The following is a 19,986-nucleotide window of genomic DNA, read 5'->3' as shown; positions in this document are numbered from 1 at the left end:
AGCGTTAATGCTAGATACCAGAGAACACCTTTAGTGATGTTGAGGAAGTCTTCTATGTATCAATAAATTAAAGCTGTTTTGGAGAAACAAGGGCGACTTGCACAATATTAGGATGGAGGACTATTGGTGATGATTGGAATGTGAATTATTTTATAGTTCAAAAAGACAAAAAATACTTACAATGAAATATGTCACTCAAATCCTTCACTGTACATAGAAAAAAGTCCAAAGAAAGGTGATAAAGCTCCTGTGTCCAGTGCTTGTGCTTTAGAATTCAGCGTAAGAAGTTAGTCCTCAGTGAATGATCACAATGGCTTTAGTCTTCCATTAGAAGTAATATGAGCTGTATTGTCACATCTAGCAAGACTTTATAGCAGTGGCATTGTTGATTTAATCAGGAATAATCTGCCTTAGAAGCTGGGGAACAAATAAATATTATTATTATTATTATTATTATTATTATTATTACTAAAGCCTTCATTAATCATATTAATTAGATAAATTACAATAAGATTTTTATGAGTAATCTTATTACCCAAATGTCTCAGGACCCCTAAAACACTTTACAAAAGTGAAGATGAGACTTAAGGTCCACTTGCACTGCAGGATTATCATGAATTGAGCGTTCCTAAGAAGCATTATTTTATAATATCCATGTAGTCTAAGCACATTGCTGATTTCAAGACGAACAAGCAAAATTCTTGTTCACCGGGTAAAATGATCTTGTGTTCTTGGCTGCTCATTGTCCTGTGTAAACAGGACTTGCGCTGCCGATAACCTATGCACACTGAACAATTTATTGCATATCATTCAGTACATATCTAAAGCATGGCCTGCCTATGTAGACAGGCAATTACTGACTGCCGATCAGCAAACAAGTTGTTTATTTGTAGTCGAGTCGTATAGTGCCATCAATTGTCATTTATAACAAGCACATCTTTAGGATAGTCGGACACATTATTGCAGACTCAAAATCCAATCATGATTAATGGTGATTTACAAATAATACAAAGTTTTGAGATAAATATTGATATATTTTGATTCAGTTTTGATAGCACATTTGTAAAAGCGATAACCGTCATGTGTGTTGTTACTTTAAAAATATCTTTGCAAAAACTAATCGTATATTTAAGACTTTAGAGTCTTAGTTAGAGATGACTGAATAAATATTTTGCAAATTGACTTAGAATCAAATTACTTGAAACTTGCAGTCCCCAGCTTATTAAAAAATGTGTTATTCTATTCACACTGATGGAAAAAAAAGGCCCTGGACCATTTCACACATTGTTGAAGATTGAAGGATCAAGTGACCTCAGAAGCAGCCATGTGGGCTCCCCATATTGCCTTTCAGCCATCACATCTATGGTCTAGCACAGACAATCAGGTGGGATGGTCAATGGCTCTAGAAAATATGTAGTCGGGGAAAGCAGGGGCCATTTTACAGCCTAGGGAGAGAAGGTCTGGGAGCACAGCTCTTTATTACAGGTATGGATAGTAAGGCCTAATTTAAAATGTAGTGTAATAATTCAAGGGTTAAAGAACTTAGAAAAAGGACCTAGTAGTCTCAGTCCCTAAATAACAGTAATGGAATTCTAGTGCTGTACCTTCAGAATCTATGTGAATAGGAGTTGATTAACCCCTTAAGCCCCGAGGGTGGTTTGCACGTTAATGACCGGGCCAATTTTTACAATTCTGACCACTGTCCCTTTATGAGGTTATAACTCTGGAACGCTTCAACATATCTTAGCGATTCTGACAATGTTTTCTCATGACATATTTTACTTCATGACAGTGGTAAAATTTCTTCGATATAACTTGCGTTTATTTGTGAAAAAAATGAAAATTTGGCAAAAATTTTGAAAATTTTGCAATTTTCCAACTTTGAATTTTTATGCCCTTAAATCACAGAGATATGTCATGCAAAATACTTAATAGGTAACATTTACCACATGTCTACTTTACATCAGCACAATTCTGGAACCAAAATTTTTTTTGTTAGGGAGTTATAAGGGTTAAAAGTTGACCAGAAATTTCTCATTTTTACAACACCTTTTTTTTTTAGGTACCACATCTCATTTGAAGTCATTTTAAGGGATCTATATGATAGAAAATAACCAAGTGTTACACCATTCTAAAAACTGCACCCCTCAAGGTGCTCAAAACCACATTTAAGAAGTTTATTAACCCTTCAGGTGTTTCACAGGAATTTTTGGAATGTTTAAATAAAAATGAACATTTAACTTTTTTTCACACAAAATTTATTTCAGCTCCATTTATTTTCCCAAGGGTAAGAGAAGAAATTAGACCACAAAAGTTGTTGAGCAATTTGTCCTGAGTACGCTGATACCCCATATGTGGGGGTACACCACTGTTTGGGTGCATAGCAGAGCTCGGAAGGGAAGGAGCGCCATTTTACTTTTCAATGCAAAATTGACTGGAATTAAGATGGTATGCCATGTTGCGTTTGGAGAGCCCCTGATGTGCCTAAACATTGAAACCCCCCACAAGTGACACCATTTTGGAAAGTAGACCCCTTAAGGAACTTATCTAGATGTGGGCTGAGCACTTTGACCCAACAAGTGCTTCACAGAAGTTTATAATGCAGAGCCGTAAAAATAAAAAATCATATTTTTCACAAAAATGATCTTTTCGCCCCCAATTTTTTATTTTCCCAAGGGTAATAGAAGAAATTAGACCACAATAGTTGTTGTGCAATTTGTCCTGAGTACGCTGATACCCCATATGTGGGGGTAAACAACTGTTTGGGTGCATAGCAGAGCTCGGAAGGGAAGGAGCGCCATTTGACTTTTCAATGCAAAATTGACTGGAATTAAGATGGGACGCCATGTTGCGTTTGGAGAGCCCCTGATGTGCCTAAACATTGAAACCCCCCACAAGTGACACCATTTTGGAAAGTAGACCCCTTAAGGAACTTATCTAGAGGTGTGGTGAGCACTTTGACCCAACAAGTGCTTCACAGAAGTTTATAATGCAGAGCCGTAAAAATAAAAAATAATATTTTTTCACAAAAATGATCTTTTCACCCCCAATTTTTTATTTTCCCAAGGGTAAGAGAAGAAATTGGACCCCAAAAGTTGTTGGGCCATTTGTTCTGAGTATGCTGATACCCCATATGTGGGGGTAAACGACTGGGCGCATGGCAGAGCTCGGAAGGGAAGGAGCGCCGTTTGACTTTTCAATGCAAAATTGACTGGAATTGAGATGGGACACCATGTCGCGTTTGGAGAGCCCCTGATGTGCCTAAACATTAAAACCCCCCACAAGTGACACCATTTTGGAAAGTAGACCCCCTAAGGAACTTATCTAGATGTGTTTTGAGAGCTTTGAACCCCCAAGTGTTTCACTACAGTTTATAACGCAGAGCCGTGAAAATATATATATTTTTTTTTCACAAAAATGATTTTTAGCCCCTAGTTTTGTATTTTCACAAGGGTAACAGGATAAATTGGACCCCAATAGTTGTTGTAAAATTTGTCCTAAGTACACTGATATCCAAAATGTGGGGGGGGACCACTGTTTGAGCACATGGCAGAGCTCGGAAGGGAAGGAGCGCCATTTGGAATGCAGACTTAGATGGATTGGTCTGCAGGTGTCACGTTGCATTTGCAGAGCCCCTGATGTACCCAAACAGTAGAAACCTCCCACAAGTGACCCCATTTTGGAAACTAGACCTCCCAAGGAACTTATGTAGATGTGTTGTGAGAACTTTGAACCCCCAAGTGTTTCACTACAGTTTACAACGCAGAGCCGTGAAAATAAAAAATCTTTTTTTTTCCACAAAAATGATTTTTAGCCCCTCAAATTTTTATTTTCCCAAGGATAACAAGAGAACTTGGACCCCAAAAGTTGTTGTCCAATTTTTCCCGAGTACGCTGATATCCCATATGTTGGGGTAAACCCCTGTTTGTGCGCACGGGAGAGCTCGGAAGGGAAGGAGCACTGTTTTACTTTTTCAACGCACAATTGGCTGGAATTGAGATCGGACGCCATGTCGCGTTTGGAGAGCCCCTGATGTGCCTGAACAGTGGAAACTCCCCAGTTCTACCTGAAACCCTAATCCAAACACACCCCTAACCCTATTCACACCCCTAACCCTGACACACCCCTAACTCTAATCCCAACCCTAATCCCAACAGTAAATGTAATCCAAACCCTAACCCTAACTTTAGCCCCAACCCTAACTTTAGCCCCAACCCTAACCCTAACTTTAGCTCCAACCCTAGCCCAAACCCTAACCCCAGCCCTAACCCTATGATTGGCAGCTGTCACACACTAAAAGACGCTTTTTGTAGCAAAAAAGTTTTTGCGTCTCCACATTTTGAGACCTATAATTTTTCCTTATTTTGGTCCACAGAGTCATGTCAGGTCTTGTTTTTTGCGGGATGAGTTGACGTTTTTATTGGTAACATTTTCGGACATGTGACAGTTTTTGATCGCTTTTTATTCTGATTTTTGTGAGGCAGAATGACCAAAAACCAGCTATTCATGAATTTCTTTTGGGGGAGGCGTTTATACCGTTCCACGTTTGGTAAAATTGATAAAGCAGTTTTATTCTTCGGGTCAGTATGATTACAGCGATATCTGATTTATATTTTTTTTATGTTTTGGAGCTATTATACGATAAAAGCTATTTTATAGAAAAAATAATTATTTTGGCATCGCTTTATTCTGAGGACTATAACTTTTTTATTTTTTTGCTTATGATGCTGTATGGCAGCTTGTTTTTTGCGGGACAAGATTACGTTTTCAGCAGTACCATGCTTATTTATATCCGTCTTTTTGTTCGCGTGTTATTCCACTTTTTGTTTGGCGGTATGATAATAAAGCGTTGTTTTTTGCCTCGTTTTTTTTTTTTTGTTTTCTTACGGTGTTCACTGAAGGGGTTAACTAGTGGGACAGTTTTATAGGTTGGGTCATTACGGAAGCAGTGATACTAAATATGTGTACTTTTATTGTTTGGGGTTTTTTTAGATAAAGAAATGTATTTATGGGAATAATATATATATTTTTTTTCTTTATTTAGGGATTTTTTTTTAACACGTGTAATTTTTTTTTTTACTTTTTCACTTTGTCCCAGGGGGGGACATCACAGATCGCTGATCTGACAGTTTGCACAGCACTCTGTCAGATCAGCGATCTGACTTACAGCGCTGCAGGCTTACCAGCGCCTGCACTGGACCCGGAAGTAGTCCCTGCAGGACCCGGATGCAGCCCCGTGGCCATTTTGGATCTGGGGCCTGCAGGGATAGGAGGTAAGAGACGCTCGGAGCAACGCGATCACATCGCGTTGCTCCGGGGGTCTCAGGGAATACCGCCCCCCAGGTGAGTATAATCTAACTTGTTTTTCTTATCTTTCAGGTTACATCGGGGGCTTATCTACAGCATTATAGAATGCTGTAGATAAGCCCCTGATGGCGGTGGGCGAAGCTTATATATGAAAAATGAGGTGACAGATTCCCGTTAAGTCACTCAGTCCTAATTTTCTAACTGAAGAAAATTACTTTATCGTAGCTGTAGAAAAAGACATGGACCACACATGCAAATATCATACATTGATCTAATGCCACCAGGCAAAAATTTAAAAAGCTGAACATGAGATTCTTAGTTTACCATTCTGAACAGTCTGAATAAAGTCCACTACCACATTATGGTGAACCTCTTTGTGGGTTCCTAGCCTACAAAATATGGCACAGTATGACAACTTCTGCCAGAATATCAGCGCACGAGCAGGGGGAGCGACCTGGTGCCGAAAAGAAATCATGCTATGTGGCAAAGCACCTATGGCTCTGGGTCACACCACCCCAGAGGCATCCTACCACAGCAGCAATAGCCTCCACACAACACCAACTACAAATGAGTAGATTTAAAAAAACTCTGGAGCGCCCCCACACCGCCGCAGGGCCGAGGGGTACCCGGAGCCGGGCCTCTAGGTCTCAGTCCTGGGGTTGTCACGGTGGCTAGACCCGGTCCGTGGCCCTGTCTGTCAGTGGGGGACGTCCGGTGCAATAAGTGGTATTGTAACGGTGCAGTTGTGGGGTGCAGGTCGCGGTAAATAACGAGGACACCAGATTGCAGTCTCTTTACCTCTTTACTGGAGATCTCTGAGTCCTCAGTCCAGAATACGGTTCACCAGGCTGCGCAAGTCCGGCCGGTCCAATGGCACTTCCAGAGTTCTCTTCACAGGTGGAAATCGGTGCCTTCCTTCTTAGCGCTATGTGTTGTAGTCCTCCCCTGCTGTGCTTACGGAAAGTACCCCACAACTGTTGTGTCTGTTTCTTAAGTTCCCTCACAACTCGATTAAATGATGTTCTTCTAATCGTCCGTCCCTCCCTGATGTTACGGTTAGAACGGCACCCGTTTGTCGGGTAGGCCTGGAGTTCTTCCGGGACCCTAGAGACGCCCCTCTCCCGCAATTGCCTCCCAAGACTTCATAGGTGATATGTGTTAGACAGCCCGCCTTAAACTGACTGTCCTGCCGCTGTTTAGAGTATTGCTTGAAGCTGAATGTTATAATACTCCCTCGGCGTTCCGGCCACCGGTAGTGCGCCTCAGTAGGGTGTTGCTTCGGTCTTACAGCACGACCCCTACTGGAATTCTCCTATTGCTTGATCTCGTTTCTCACTCAGCACAATCTATCTCGCTTCTAGTCCTTTCTTGAATCCCGCCGCTTCCCGGAGCTGGCGCGGACCCGTTACGTTCTTTCCAATGCCAAGCCTCTGCCAGGATCCCACCCCTGGCAGAGACCCTACTGTCTCTTCCTCCACAACACCCTCTGCCACAAGGTGTTGCTTCGTTCAATCCAGTCAGCTTTCTCTGATCTAACTTCCTGCCTGACCCCCAGTTTACCCACTATGGTGGGGAGTGGCCTAATGAATAGAACCCTTAGCTCCCCCCGGAGGCCCGGCTGTGAAATGTATTGGTGTCTGTGATACCTGATCAGATGAACTCCTTCAGTGCCATCGGACGCACCATGGCTCCCCATAGTGGCGGAGCCACAGTACTGCAACGACCAGGACTCTGGGGCGCTGCACTCCCCCCTGGTTAAACACAGTACTCCGGGACTGGGAAGAAAACAACAATACAGGTTAGCAAAAAGACATACAATTTTTGTTGAGTGCAAAACAATAAGTATACTTGAACAGGCTTCCCTTTATGGGAGGTGAGGACACTTTAACGTTACAAACATAATTAAATATCATAGCAACAGGCTACAATTAACTCTCATTACCCAACCGGGTATTCTACCAAGTGCAATTTAATGAACAATAATTTAACATTGCCTTCAAGGAACATACACTCTTAGCTCGCTAAAGGCCTTCCCATAATCACATTACAGGGCAAGTTAACTTTTCATTCTCCTACTTTGAACCTGCAGGACCGCCTGTCCCTATGGCACCAGACCTACTGCCTCTCCTTTCTTTTACAGGACCGCCCCGTTCAGCCAGGGCCTACTGCCTTTCTCTACTATACATGGTATAGACATAACATTCCTTTCAATTAGAGAACATGGAGCTGGCTCTACTTGGCTCCTATTAGGACTCACTCACTAACCCCTACGGGTTCACTTTCTGTCCTTAGTAACACATTATTAACTTTCTATGGGGACTCAGGGTTTACCTTCTATCCTCACCTTCATTATTACTTTCTTACTTTCACTTAAGCAGAACTCTAAATCTGCCCCTACGGGCTTTCTGCATCTTTCTTTTTCAAAGAACATTATCTAGGTTTCACATTTTAAACAAATTGAACACACATAACTTTCCTATATGCAAAACAGTTACATTTCTTCCAGAGCATCATCATCAGCATTTCTTTACATTTAACTAGTTAAAACACATACAACTTTTCTCATTCCAACATTACCATAGCATTACTGTTCTTAAAACAGTATCTCTCGTAAGTACGCTGTTGGACATCCCCTTTAAAAGAGGATCAAGTCTTTCTGAGGTAGCTCGTCTTCTCAGCCTACCAGTCTTTGTTCAGCAAAGGTTCCAGAATGGTATCTTCGCAAAGAGTCTTTAAATAAAACCAGTAGGAAGCGCCTTTAATAAGGTGCAAACTATTTACAAGAAAGTTTGGATCATGCACTGTTCATGATTTCTCAGTTTGTAAAACTCGTGCAAAACTGTAGAAAAACAAACAATAAGGATCCCGGGTCAACTAAGGGATCCATAAATTGTTAACCCTGGACGGGTTTAGTAACAAACAATCAGGAACAGTAACTATTTACATCTTCAGGTTTCCGAGGTTTATTCTTCCAAGTCTGGGGCGGTCTCCCCCCCGGTGGAGGCAGCTCCTGAGCTGGTAGTTGGTCTCTCAGGCGCCCTCAGATCAGCCGGTGCCTGAATTTGAAGGCTAATCCTGCTTGCAAGTTCTGGAGCCGCTACGAGGCGTACGGTGGTGATAGGAATAAGATCTGGCAAATCGGGATCATTCATGATCGGAGCAACAGGGGGCGCTCTTTCAGGCCCACACCGTCGAACGTTCCGGGCACACCATCCTTGTGCACCCCGATGGCGGGTGTAGGTCACCTGATCTCCCCTCTGTAACGGATCACCATTTCGGCTGCAGCAGGGGGTCTTCACGTTATAGCTAGTAACAAAAACATCAGTTGGTAGCCCCGGTTCTTGTATGGAACCCCATCCCCTCTTCGGGTGGTAGGCCAGCACGGTTCCCCGCTTTACCACGTCTTTCCTACCGGGACCAGACTTCTTACGTTGTGTATCAGGCGATTCGGTCTCGTCTCGATCTTTCCAGTGTTGAATCAAACATTGCTTATACTGTTCCCAGGTAAGTACCGCAAGGGTGAGGCCCTCTTCCCGGGTCCCATCCGGCCCGGTCCAGGGGGTGTCCCACCGAAGGATCACCCCGTCTAGGCCCACATCTAGGGGTTCTCCCATCTTGGTTGGTAGTGGGGGCACTAGCTTCCCCATCGCGTTAGAGGTGAGGATCACCCGCTCCACCAAGAAGGAACGATCATTGCTAGGGTGAGGAGCGGTCACAGGAGCGGGATCGATCGGAGGAACTGGATCGGTTGGGGGAGCAGAATCGACCGGGGGAGTAGGGGCGCTTTCCATACCTGCGCCTGATGTGATTCCACCGGTGTCGATCCGTTCCGCCGACAAGGACACTGGAGTCAGCTGCTGCTCGGACCGCGGCTCCTCCAATGCGGTCCTCGGACGCGGCTCCGCTCGCTGTGGTTCCTCCTCCGCTGACTCCGAGGCCAGGATTGGGTGACTCGGCTCCGCTATCTGTTCCAAAGGCTTCGGATCTGCCGGCTGTAGAGGACACGGGTCCACCTCTAGTGAACGAGGGTAAGCCGGGACTGCTCCTCCCCCGTTCCGGCACTCGCTGTTCTTCATCATGATCTGTTGATCGGTGGCAATGCATGCATCTGACTCCGCCATTTCTCCGTGGTCGGGCTTCTCCATCACCCGCTTCCCGCCGTTGCAAATCAGGGGGTTGTCCTCTGCTTTGGGGCAGGTCATCTCCTTGCAGCCAGAAGCGCAGGGGGCGGTACCCATTTCTCGCGCCATTCTGGTAGTCTCCTCCCATAGCACGCCCTCCTTCTTCTCCGAAGTAGCAATGGCGGCGGCTTTTGGCGGGAACTTCTCTTGGTCAATGGTAGCACACAGTCTTTGCAATAAAGTACAGTTCAAGCACAACAAATCACAGTCTCTAGGCACACATGACCTGATTCTTCAGGCTTAAGTAGATCCTGTTCGTGACGCCAAGATTTGGAGCGCCCCCACACCGCCGCAGGGCCGAGGGGTACCCGGAGCCGGGCCTCTAGGTCTCAGTCCTGGGGTTGTCACGGTGGCTAGACCCGGTCCGTGGCCCTGTCTGTCAGTGGGGGACGTCCGGTGCAATAAGTGGTGTTGTAACGGTGCAGTTGTGGGGTGCAGGTCGCGGTAAATAACGAGGACACCAGATTGCAGTCTCTTTACCTCTTTACTGGAGATCTCTGAGTCCTCAGTCCAAAATACGGTTCACCAGGCTGCGCAAGTCCGGCCGGTCCAATGGCACTTCCAGAGTTCTCTTCACAGGTGGAAATCGGTGCCTTCCTTCTTAGCGCTATGTGTTGTAGTCCTCCCCTGCTGTGCTTACGGAAAGTACCCCACAACTGTTGTGTCTGTTTCTTAAGTTCCCTCACAACTCGATTAAATGATGTTCTTCTAATCGTCCGTCCCTCCCTGATGTTACGGTTAGAACGGCACCCGTTTGTCGGGTAGGCCTGGAGTTCTTCCGGGACCCTAGAGACGCCCCTCTCCCGCAATTGCCTCCCAAGACTTCATAGGTGATATGTGTTAGACAGCCCGCCTTAAACTGACTGTCCTGCCGCTGTTTAGAGTATTGCTTGAAGCTGAATGTTATAATACTCCCTCGGCGTTCCGGCCACCGGTAGTGCGCCTCAGTAGGGTGTTGCTTCGGTCTTACAGCACGACCCCTACTGGAATTCTCCTATTGCTTGATCTCGTTTCTCACTCAGCACAATCTATCTCGCTTCTAGTCCTTTCTTGAATCCCGCTGCTTCCCGGAGCTGGCGCGGACCCGTTACGTTCTTTCCAATGCCAAGCCTCTGCCAGGATCCCACCCCTGGCAGAGACCCTACTGTCTCTTCCTCCACAACACCCTCTGCCACAAGGTGTTGCTTCGTTCAATCCAGTCAGCTTTCTCTGATCTAACTTCCTGCCTGACCCCCAGTTTACCCACTATGGTGGGGAGTGGCCTAATGAATAGAACCCTTAGCTCCCCCCGGAGGCCCGGCTGTGAAATGTATTGGTGTCTGTGATACCTGATCAGATGAACTCCTTCAGTGCCATCGGACGCACCATGGCTCCCCATAGTGGCGGAGCCACAGTACTGCAACGACCAGGACTCTGGGGCGCTGCAACTCACCTTTCACAAGTTTTGTACTTTGTCAGGTAAAGTGTACTTCCTGGCAGTTAGAAAGGGTTTAACTGTTTTGCAGACTTGTAATCCAATATTACACCCATACACACCACCCGAATACAGTTTTGCCTGCTTTTGAGACATGAACCTACAAAGCTGGGGGTGGGGGTATTCTAATGTTAAACAATATTTGAACAAGGCAAAAAAAAAAGAAAAATAAAGGTAAATTGGACATATTTTCACACAAAACCCCCAAAATAGGATGAGAAAATTGTTTGCACCTTTCCAAAATTGTGGGTAAACTTTGTTTCAAGCATGTGATGCTCGTTCAAGCTCACCTATAGCAAGTCACAGGTTTTAGCAATATGAAAATCACACCTGAAACCAAAAAAATGGGAGAACTTAACTCAATCTTTGCATTGTGTGTCTGTATGTGCCACACTAAGCATGGAGAACAGAAAGAGGAGAAGACAACGGTCTGAGCACTTGGGAACCAAAATTGTTCAACAATATAAATAATCTAAGGGTAATAAGTCCATTTCCAGAGATCTTAATGCTCCTTTGTCTACAGCGCACAACATAATCAATAAGTTTACAACCCATGGCACTGTAGCTAATATCCCTGGACGTGAACAGCAGAGAAAAATTGATGAAAGGTTGCAATGCAGGATAGTCCGGATGGTGGATAAGTAACCTCAATGAAGTTCCAAAGAAATTCAAGATGTTGTGCAGGCTCAGGGTGGATCTGTGTCAGCGTGAACTATCCGTTGACATTTGAGTTAAATTAAACGCTATGGTAGGAGAAATAGGAGGACCCCACTGCTGGTACAGGGACATAAAAAAGATAGACTGCAGTTTGCCAAAATGTATGTGCGTAAACCAAAATCCTTCTTAGAAAGTGTATTGTGGAGAGATAAGACCAATATAGAGATTTTTAGTAAAGCACATCATTCTACTGTTTACCGAAAACGAAATGAGACCTCCAAAAAAAAGACACAGTACCTACAGTCAAATGTGATTGAGGTTCAAAGATGTTTTGGGGTTGTTTTGCTTCCTCTGGCACTGCGTGCCTTGACTGTGTGCAAGGCATCATGAAATCTTAAGATTATCAAAGGATTTTAGGTTGCAATGTAGTACCCAGTGTCAGAAAGATGAGTTTGCTTCCTAGGTCATGGGTCTTCCAGCAGAAAAATGACCCCAAACATACTTCAAGAAACACCCAGAAATGGATGGAAATAAAGTGCTGAAGAGTTCTGAAGTAGCCAGCAATGAGTCTGGATCTAAATCCCATTGAATACCTGTGAAGAGATCTTAAAATTGCTATAGGGAAAAGGCACCCTTCAAAGATGAGAGAGCTGTAGCAGTTTGCAAAAGAAGAATGGTCAAAAATTCCAATTCAGATGTATAAGAAGCTCGTTGATGGTTATAGGAAGCGATTGATTGCAGTTATTTATTCTAAAGGATGTGCAACCAAATATTAAGTTGAGGGTGCCAACAATTTTATACAGCTCAGTTTTGTTTTTTTGTTAAATGATGTCCAATTTGCCTTTTATTCTGTTTTTTTTGTTGTTCCAATACTTACAAAGGAAATAAACCTATGTATAACAAAAATGCATAATTGCAATAATTTTCTGGGAGAAATACTTTATTTTCTGGAAAAATTTCAAGGGTGCCAACACTTTCAGCCATGACTTCATATGTACACTGCTCAAAAAAATAAAGGGAACACTTAAGCAACAGAATACAACTCCAAGTAAATCAAACTTCTGTGAAATCAAACTGTCCACTTAGGAAGCAACATTGTTTGACAATCAATTTCACATGCTGTTGTGCAAATGGAATAGACAACAGATGGAAATTATTGGCAATTATCAAGACACACTCAATAAAGGAGTGGTTCTGCAGGTGGGGACCACAGACCACATCTCAGTACCAATGCTTTTTGGCTGATGTTTTGGTCACTTTTGAATGTTGGTTGTGCTTTCACACTTGTGGTAGCATAAAACGGACTCTACAACCCACACAAGTGGCTCAGGTAGTGCAGCTCATCCAGGATGGCACATGAATGCGAGCTGTGGCTGTGTCTGTCAGCGTAGTGTCCAGAGGTTTGAAGCGCTACCAGGAGACAGGACAGTACACCAGGAGACGTGGTGGGGGCCGTAGGAGGGCAACAACCCAGCAGGACCGCTACATGAGCCTTTGTGCAAGGAGGAACAGGAGGAGGACTGCCAGAGCCCTGCAAAATGATCTCAAGCAGGCCACAAATGTGGATGTGTCTGCACAAACAGTTAGAAACCGACATGGGGGTTGTTGTCACAGCCGAACAACGTGCAGGACATTTTGGCATTTGCCACAGAACACAAGGATTGGCAAATTCGCCACTGGCACCCTGTGCTATTCACAGATGAAAGCAGGTTCACACTGAGCACATGCGACAGACGTAACAGAGTCTAGAGATGTCATGGAGAGTGATCTGCTGCCTGCAACGTCCTTCAGCATGACCAGTTTGGCAGTGGGTAAGTAATGGTGTGGGGTGGCATTTCTTTGGAGGGCCGCACTCCCCCCCAGGTGCTCGCAAGAGATAGCTTGATTGCCATTAGGTACCGAGATGAGATCCTCAGACGCCTTGTGAGACCATATGCCGGTGAGGTTGGCTCAGACCTCATGTGGCTGGCGTGTGTCAGCAGTTCCTGCAAGATGAAGACATTGAAGCTATGGACTGGCCCACTTGTTCCCCAGACCTGAATCCGATTGAACACATCTGGGACATCATGTCTCGCACCATCCACCAACGTCACGTCTCCTCAGCATCATGCCCAGGTGTTGTAGGGAGATCATACAGCCACATGGAGGCCACACATACTACTGAGCATCATTTTCTTGTCTTGAGGCATTTCCACTAAAGTTGGATAAGCCTGCAACTTCATTTTCCACTTTGATGTTGAGCATCATTTCAACTCCAGACCTCCGTGGGATATTAGTTGTGATTTACGTTGATCATTTTAAGGTTTTATTGTTCTCAACACATTCCACTTTGTAATGAATAAAGATTTACAACTGTAATATTTATTTCAGTGATATGTAGGATGTGGGATTTTAGTGTTCCCTTTATTTTTTTGAGCAGTGTATTTTGGACCCTACAAGTAATCTGCAGTCTGTTGCCTCATTTGTAATCTGTGTACCTGCCTTCTGGCATTTGTTGTTGTGATGTCTTTTTGGGCAAGGAGGAATTAATTTGCTTAACCAAAAAGCTTTAAAACATATTACACCAATTCAAGACATTTAACTGTGCAGGTCTGCTTTGGAACATCTATTTAAAGGTAATCTGTCTTCCCCTGGGTTGCTTCTAAACTATTACTATGGGCATACAGGTAAAAGAATGGTTAAAATAGTCTGACCTGTATGCATCACTGCTGCAATCTAGTTGTTGAGAAACTGAGTTTTAATCTTTTAAGTTAATGATTTCACTTACGGTATATGCTGTATGGCACCGCGCACCCCTAAGCCTGGAAGGAATCTCTGCCTCATGTCTTCATCATAATACCACCCCCTTGCCATACGCATCACACTGCCATGTGACGTGCAGGTGTGGCATCATAGTCTCGCGCCTGTGCCCTGCACTCGTGCTATTATCCGTACCTTATCCACTCTTCTATGGGCAGTGTCTTCATCCTTCTTTTGAGCAGGCCCCTCCATTACCTCTGGCAAGAGTATTAGTTTGAAGGAAAGGAATATATGTCACATCATTCGACTCAATCACAGAAGCATGAGGTTACCTCTTACAACGACACCATCAACTTGACTGTTCTAAACAATCCATCTCCTTGTCGGAATGCAACATTAGTGCTGCGCAAGATGGCTCTTTCAGCTACAAATGCCTGGGGGGGGGGGGGTGACAGGTTCCCTTTAAAGTGGTATACCCATCTCCAAAATCCTATCCTAACGTAGCAGGTATAATAATAATAATAATAATAGCAAATGCCTACAAATACCTCCAAAAAGAAATGTAATATAGTTCTTCTGATTCGCTTTGTTTCTTACCACACAGTCTAAAGTCATACTGATAGGGAGTCCCAATGATGACAGTGATTTATGATAATGCGTGTAAAGCACTGCAGAATACGTTGGCAGAGGCCAAGAAGTCAGCTATCACATGTCAGTATTTCATTAATTTTTTACCTCAGCATTTGTAAGCCAAAACCAGGAGTGGATAAAAATTTCAGAAATGGTGGCATGTTTCTATTATACTTTACTCTGACTGTTCCTCTCCTGGTTTTGGCTTAAAAATACAGAGTTAAAAACTTATTAAATACTCAACCATCAGCATGAATGTTCTAAACAATCCATCTCCTCTGCTCCTATAACACTATAACTATAACACAAGCATGTGGTCTAAACAAAAAATGTTTTTCTAATGTTGTCTAATATAGACCCTTTAACTTCTTCAAGACCGGACAATTTTTTTCGTGCCTTTGTTTTTTTCCTCCTCTTTTTTCAATAACTTTTTATTTTTATGTCAGTGAAATGTAACCATATGAGGGTTTTTTATGGAATAAGTTGTAGGTTTGCATAACACCATTCCATCAATGAAGCGGTGTGAGGTCTACATATTTGAATGATGAGTTGTCGTTATCATATATACCATTTTAGGGAACATATAACATTATAATTGATTTTATCTTATTTTTTTTGAAGGTGTGGTGACCAAAAAACACAAGTTGATATATTTGGACAGCACTTACTGTACAGGTAAATCAATTTTATATTTTCATATCCTGGACTTTTATAGACGCACTGAGCTCAAACATGCTGACTTTTTTAAAATTCTTTATTTTTAATAGGGTAAAGGTAGGTGATGATATTTTTTGTATATTTTTTGAAACTTTTTTTAATGTTTACTTTATGTTTTAGTCAGCTTAAGTGACTTAACCCCTTCCCATTGCAGCCAATTTCTGTGTTTTCATTTTGTCCTTTTTCAACGCAGAATTGGTTGGAATTGAGATCAGACACCATGTCACGTTTGGAGATCCCCTGAAGTGCCTAATCAGTGGAAACCCCCCACAAGTGATGCCATTTTAGAAACTAGACCTCCAAAGGAACTTATCTAGATGTGTAGTGAGCACTTTGAACCCACAAGTGCTTCACAGAAGTTTATAACGTAGAGCCATGAAAAGAAAAAATCATATTTTTTCCACAAAAATTATCTTTTCGCCCCAAAATTTTTATTTTCCCAAGGGTAACAGGAGAAATTAGACACCAAAGTTGTTGTGCAATTTGTCCTGCGTATGCTAATACCCCATATGTGAAGGTAAATCATTGTTTGGGTGCACGGCAGAGCTCGGAAGGCAAGGAGCGCCATTTGACTTTTTAATCTCAAAATTGTGAGATCGGATGCCATGTTGGGTTTGGAGATGTGCCTTGTTATGATCCTGGTGGTTAGAACACATGAACTGACCTGATAAGTATACCCAAAAATAAGGACAAGCTCTGGGAATGTGGGAACTTTACTGACCGCAATTCTGATCCTATCAAACCACACTATAGGCAGCCGTGGAGCGTTCCTAACTAGGCCTAAACGCCTCGTTCACAGCCTGAGAAACTAGCTACCCCTAGAGAGAAACAAAGCCTCACTTGCCTCAGAGAAATTTTCCCCAAAGTGTAAGCAGCCCCCCACAAATAATAACGGTGAGTTTAAGGGGAAAACACAAACATAGAAATGAAAATAGGTTTTAGCAAATGAGGCCCGCTAATAACTAAATAGTCAGAAGATAGCAAGGAATCTGTGCGGTCAGTATAAAATACTACAAAAGTATCCACGCAGAGAATACAAAAAGACCCCCACACCGACTCACGATGTGAGGGGCGCAACTCCGCAACCCAGAGCTTCCAGCTAGCAATCAAATAGCATATAAGCAAGCTGGACTGAACTCATAACATACTGAGAAACATTTTCAAATAGAAATGAGCAAAAATGGACTAGCATGAACTTAGCTTCTCGACGAGGAGACAGGTCACAAGGGAAGTCCCAGAGAGATCTGAACCAGTACTGAATACAACGACAGCAGGCAACAAGTAAAGGTCCAGAGGGAGTTAAATAGGCAGCAGGCCTAGCAGGAAACGAGGCAGCTGGGGTCCAGCTACAGACCAGCAGTAACACTAAAAGCCACCAGAGGGAGCCCATGAACAGAACTCACAAAGTACCACTCATGACCACAGGAGGGAGCCCGAGAACGGAATTCACAACAGTGCCTAAACAGCAGAAACCCCCCACAACTGACCCCATTTTGGAAACTACACCCCTCAAAGATTTTATCTAGCGGTATATTGAGCAATGTTAACCCACTGGTACGACACAGAATTTGATAACATTAGGTCATCATATTGACAAAGTTAATTTTTTTCACCAAAATCTTGTTTTAGACCTGAATTTCTCACTTTTGTTAGAGATTACACCAAAAAGAGGACCCCACAATTTGTTATCCACTTTCTTATGAGCGTGGCGATATCATGTGTAGTAAGAAAGTTCTGTCTGGACAAACAGCAGGGCTCGGACAGAAAGGGGCACAATGTGACAAATTTGGCTTTATTTGAAATAGATTGTCATATTTACAGAGTCTGTGAGGTTCAAGAGCAACAGATATCCCCCATAAATGTATTTTTTTATAAATTGTACCTTATAATCTATTTATCTAGGGTGGCAGTAAGTAGTTTGATGCTACCATTTTTTATGCAGTTGATGCAACACAAGTTTGAATATTTACAATTTGCATTTTTTTCACTGTCTCTATTATGATTCTTTTTTGTACAAACCTCACTAATTTTTATATGTTCAGAATTATATCCAATATGGAACCAATGTAAGTACTGGACGCAAGGCTTTGCCGATAATAACAGATGACACACCATTTTGGTCTTTAGGGTAAAATTGAAGTTCCAGGACCCATTCAAAGCTTCTAGAGACATTGAACAAACAAGAAAACCCTTTCAGGAATTATTACTCACAGAGGGGGCATGCTCCTAAAAATACATTGGCTGATTATAAAATTTGGTCTTGCTAACTAACAGTTGTCCTGCATTTGCGTATATTGTAGAAGGAAGAATAAACAGTACTGGAATGAAGGACAAAATGTGTAGTGAAATGCAGCCAACTATGTGGCAAAGCTGAGTTTGTTCACACCAGCAGGGCTAGAATGGCAGACACTTTCAGAGACTGGTCGTACAACGTCGGTTTAGCTCCATCAATGCCTATATGAGAGATGAATGTGCCAACAGACATAGTACACCATAGCAAGTTCCCACCCGCCAAGGTGAGAACCGCTATATGCACAAAACAACCAGTTCTCTACAGAAACCGTAAAATATTGTCTGGTACCAGAGGTTTGGCAAGAACCATAAAGTAAAGTCCATCTAATATATAAAGCTGAATGTGTGTATGTGTGTATGTATGTATGTATGTATGTATGTCCGGGATTGGCATCTGAACCGTCGCAGCTACAGCCACAAAATTTTGCATAGTCACACGTCTGGACCCCGAGAGCGTCATAGGCTATGTTGTGAAATGAAATTTTAACCCCGCGCTTTCCAATTCACCAAACAATTTTGCCCCTATCTACATAATGGGGAAAAAGTGAAAGGAAAAGTGTTGGAGGCGTCGCAGCTACAGGCACAAAATTTTGCACAGTCACACGTCTGGACCCCGAGAGCGTCATAGGCTATGTTGTGAGGTGAAATTTTAACCCCGCGCTTTCCAATTCACCAAACAATTTTGCCCCTATCTACATAATGGGGAAAAAGTGAAAGGAAAAGTGTTGGAGGCGTCGCAGCTACAGGCACAAAATTTTGCACAGTCACACGTCTGGACCCCGAGAGCGTCAAAGCTATGTTGTGAGGTGAAATTTTAACCCCGCGCTTTCCAATTCACCAAACAATTTTGCCCCTATCTACATAATGGGGAAAAAGTGAAAGGAAAAGTGTTAGAGGCAAATTAACAGCTGCCAGATGTGAACAAGGGGGACTTAAAGAATGACAGCGATGGCGCCAAAGAGTATATACTGTACAGTTGCTAAGGTGGGGCCCCAACATGGGATAATCACCACACCACCACGGGGATATGAACACACACACAAAATGCGCCACACACTACCACGTGCTCGAACACATATACGACCCTCAGCGCACATTTCACCACACATACACCAACCTCGCCACATAAAAGTCGAAACACAAAAGTCGCCGCTCAAAACTCGCCACGCGCAAAACTCTCCACATGCAAAACTCGCCACACGTGCAAAACTCACCTCATGGAAAACTCGCCACACGCAAAACTTGCACACGCAGAAAAATTGCCACATGCACAAAAGTTGCAACACATGCAAAAGTTGCCTCACACAAAACTTGCACATACTCAAAAGGCACCACACATAAAACTCGCCATGCGCAAAACTCGCCATGCGCAAAACTTGCTGCACACAACTTGCTACACTAACCTGTCACATGCAACTCGACACACAAAAAGTTGCTACACGCATGTCGCCACACAAAACTCATCTCACAAAAGTCGCTACATGCATGTCGCCACACGCAACTCAACACACACAACTTGACACACGAAACTCGCCCTAAAACACACACAAGTCTGGTATTATCCTTCAAAAATAAAAATCTGATTAATAAGCTGAAAAACTACAAGAGCAACAAATGTACCATATAGGAATCCGGCAGCTGTCAGTCACATGACCAGTCTATTATGTGTATGTGTGACTAATATATACTGCCAGGGGGTGGGCTTACTGTTGGCTGGGGATTTATCAGGCTGCCAATTTAGCTTACAAATACTGAGGTAAAAATACTGACCAAATAACGTGTGAACGAGGGCTAATACAGGAGGAGATGACATACAGATATATACTATATACAGGAGGAGATGACACACAGGTATATACTATTTACAGGGGAGATGACACACAGGTATATACTATATACAGGAGGAGATGACACACAGATATATACTATATACAGGAGAGATGACACACAGGTATATACTATATAGAGGAGGCGATGACATACAGGTAC

General features: G+C 43.3%; 1 protein-coding gene across 2 annotated transcripts in view; it reads right to left on the bottom strand.

Moving 5' to 3' along the window:
• LOC143816406 (toll-like receptor 8) overlaps positions 1 to 19,986 on the bottom strand; it is an 89,610-nt gene that overhangs the window by 8,300 nt on the left and 61,324 nt on the right. For both annotated transcript variants that reach the window (XM_077296716.1, XM_077296717.1), the window contains exon 2: positions 181 to 417. The gene's annotated coding sequence lies outside the window, so the exon portion shown is untranslated. The remainder of the gene's footprint in view (positions 1 to 180; positions 418 to 19,986) is intronic.

The sequence above is a fragment of the Ranitomeya variabilis genome, chromosome 3 (genome assembly GCF_051348905.1).
Source record: "Ranitomeya variabilis isolate aRanVar5 chromosome 3, aRanVar5.hap1, whole genome shotgun sequence".
Lineage (NCBI taxonomy): Eukaryota > Metazoa > Chordata > Amphibia > Anura > Dendrobatidae > Ranitomeya > Ranitomeya variabilis.
The sequence above is the reverse complement of the archived record's forward strand: the minus strand, read 5'-3'. Positions and strand labels throughout refer to the sequence as shown.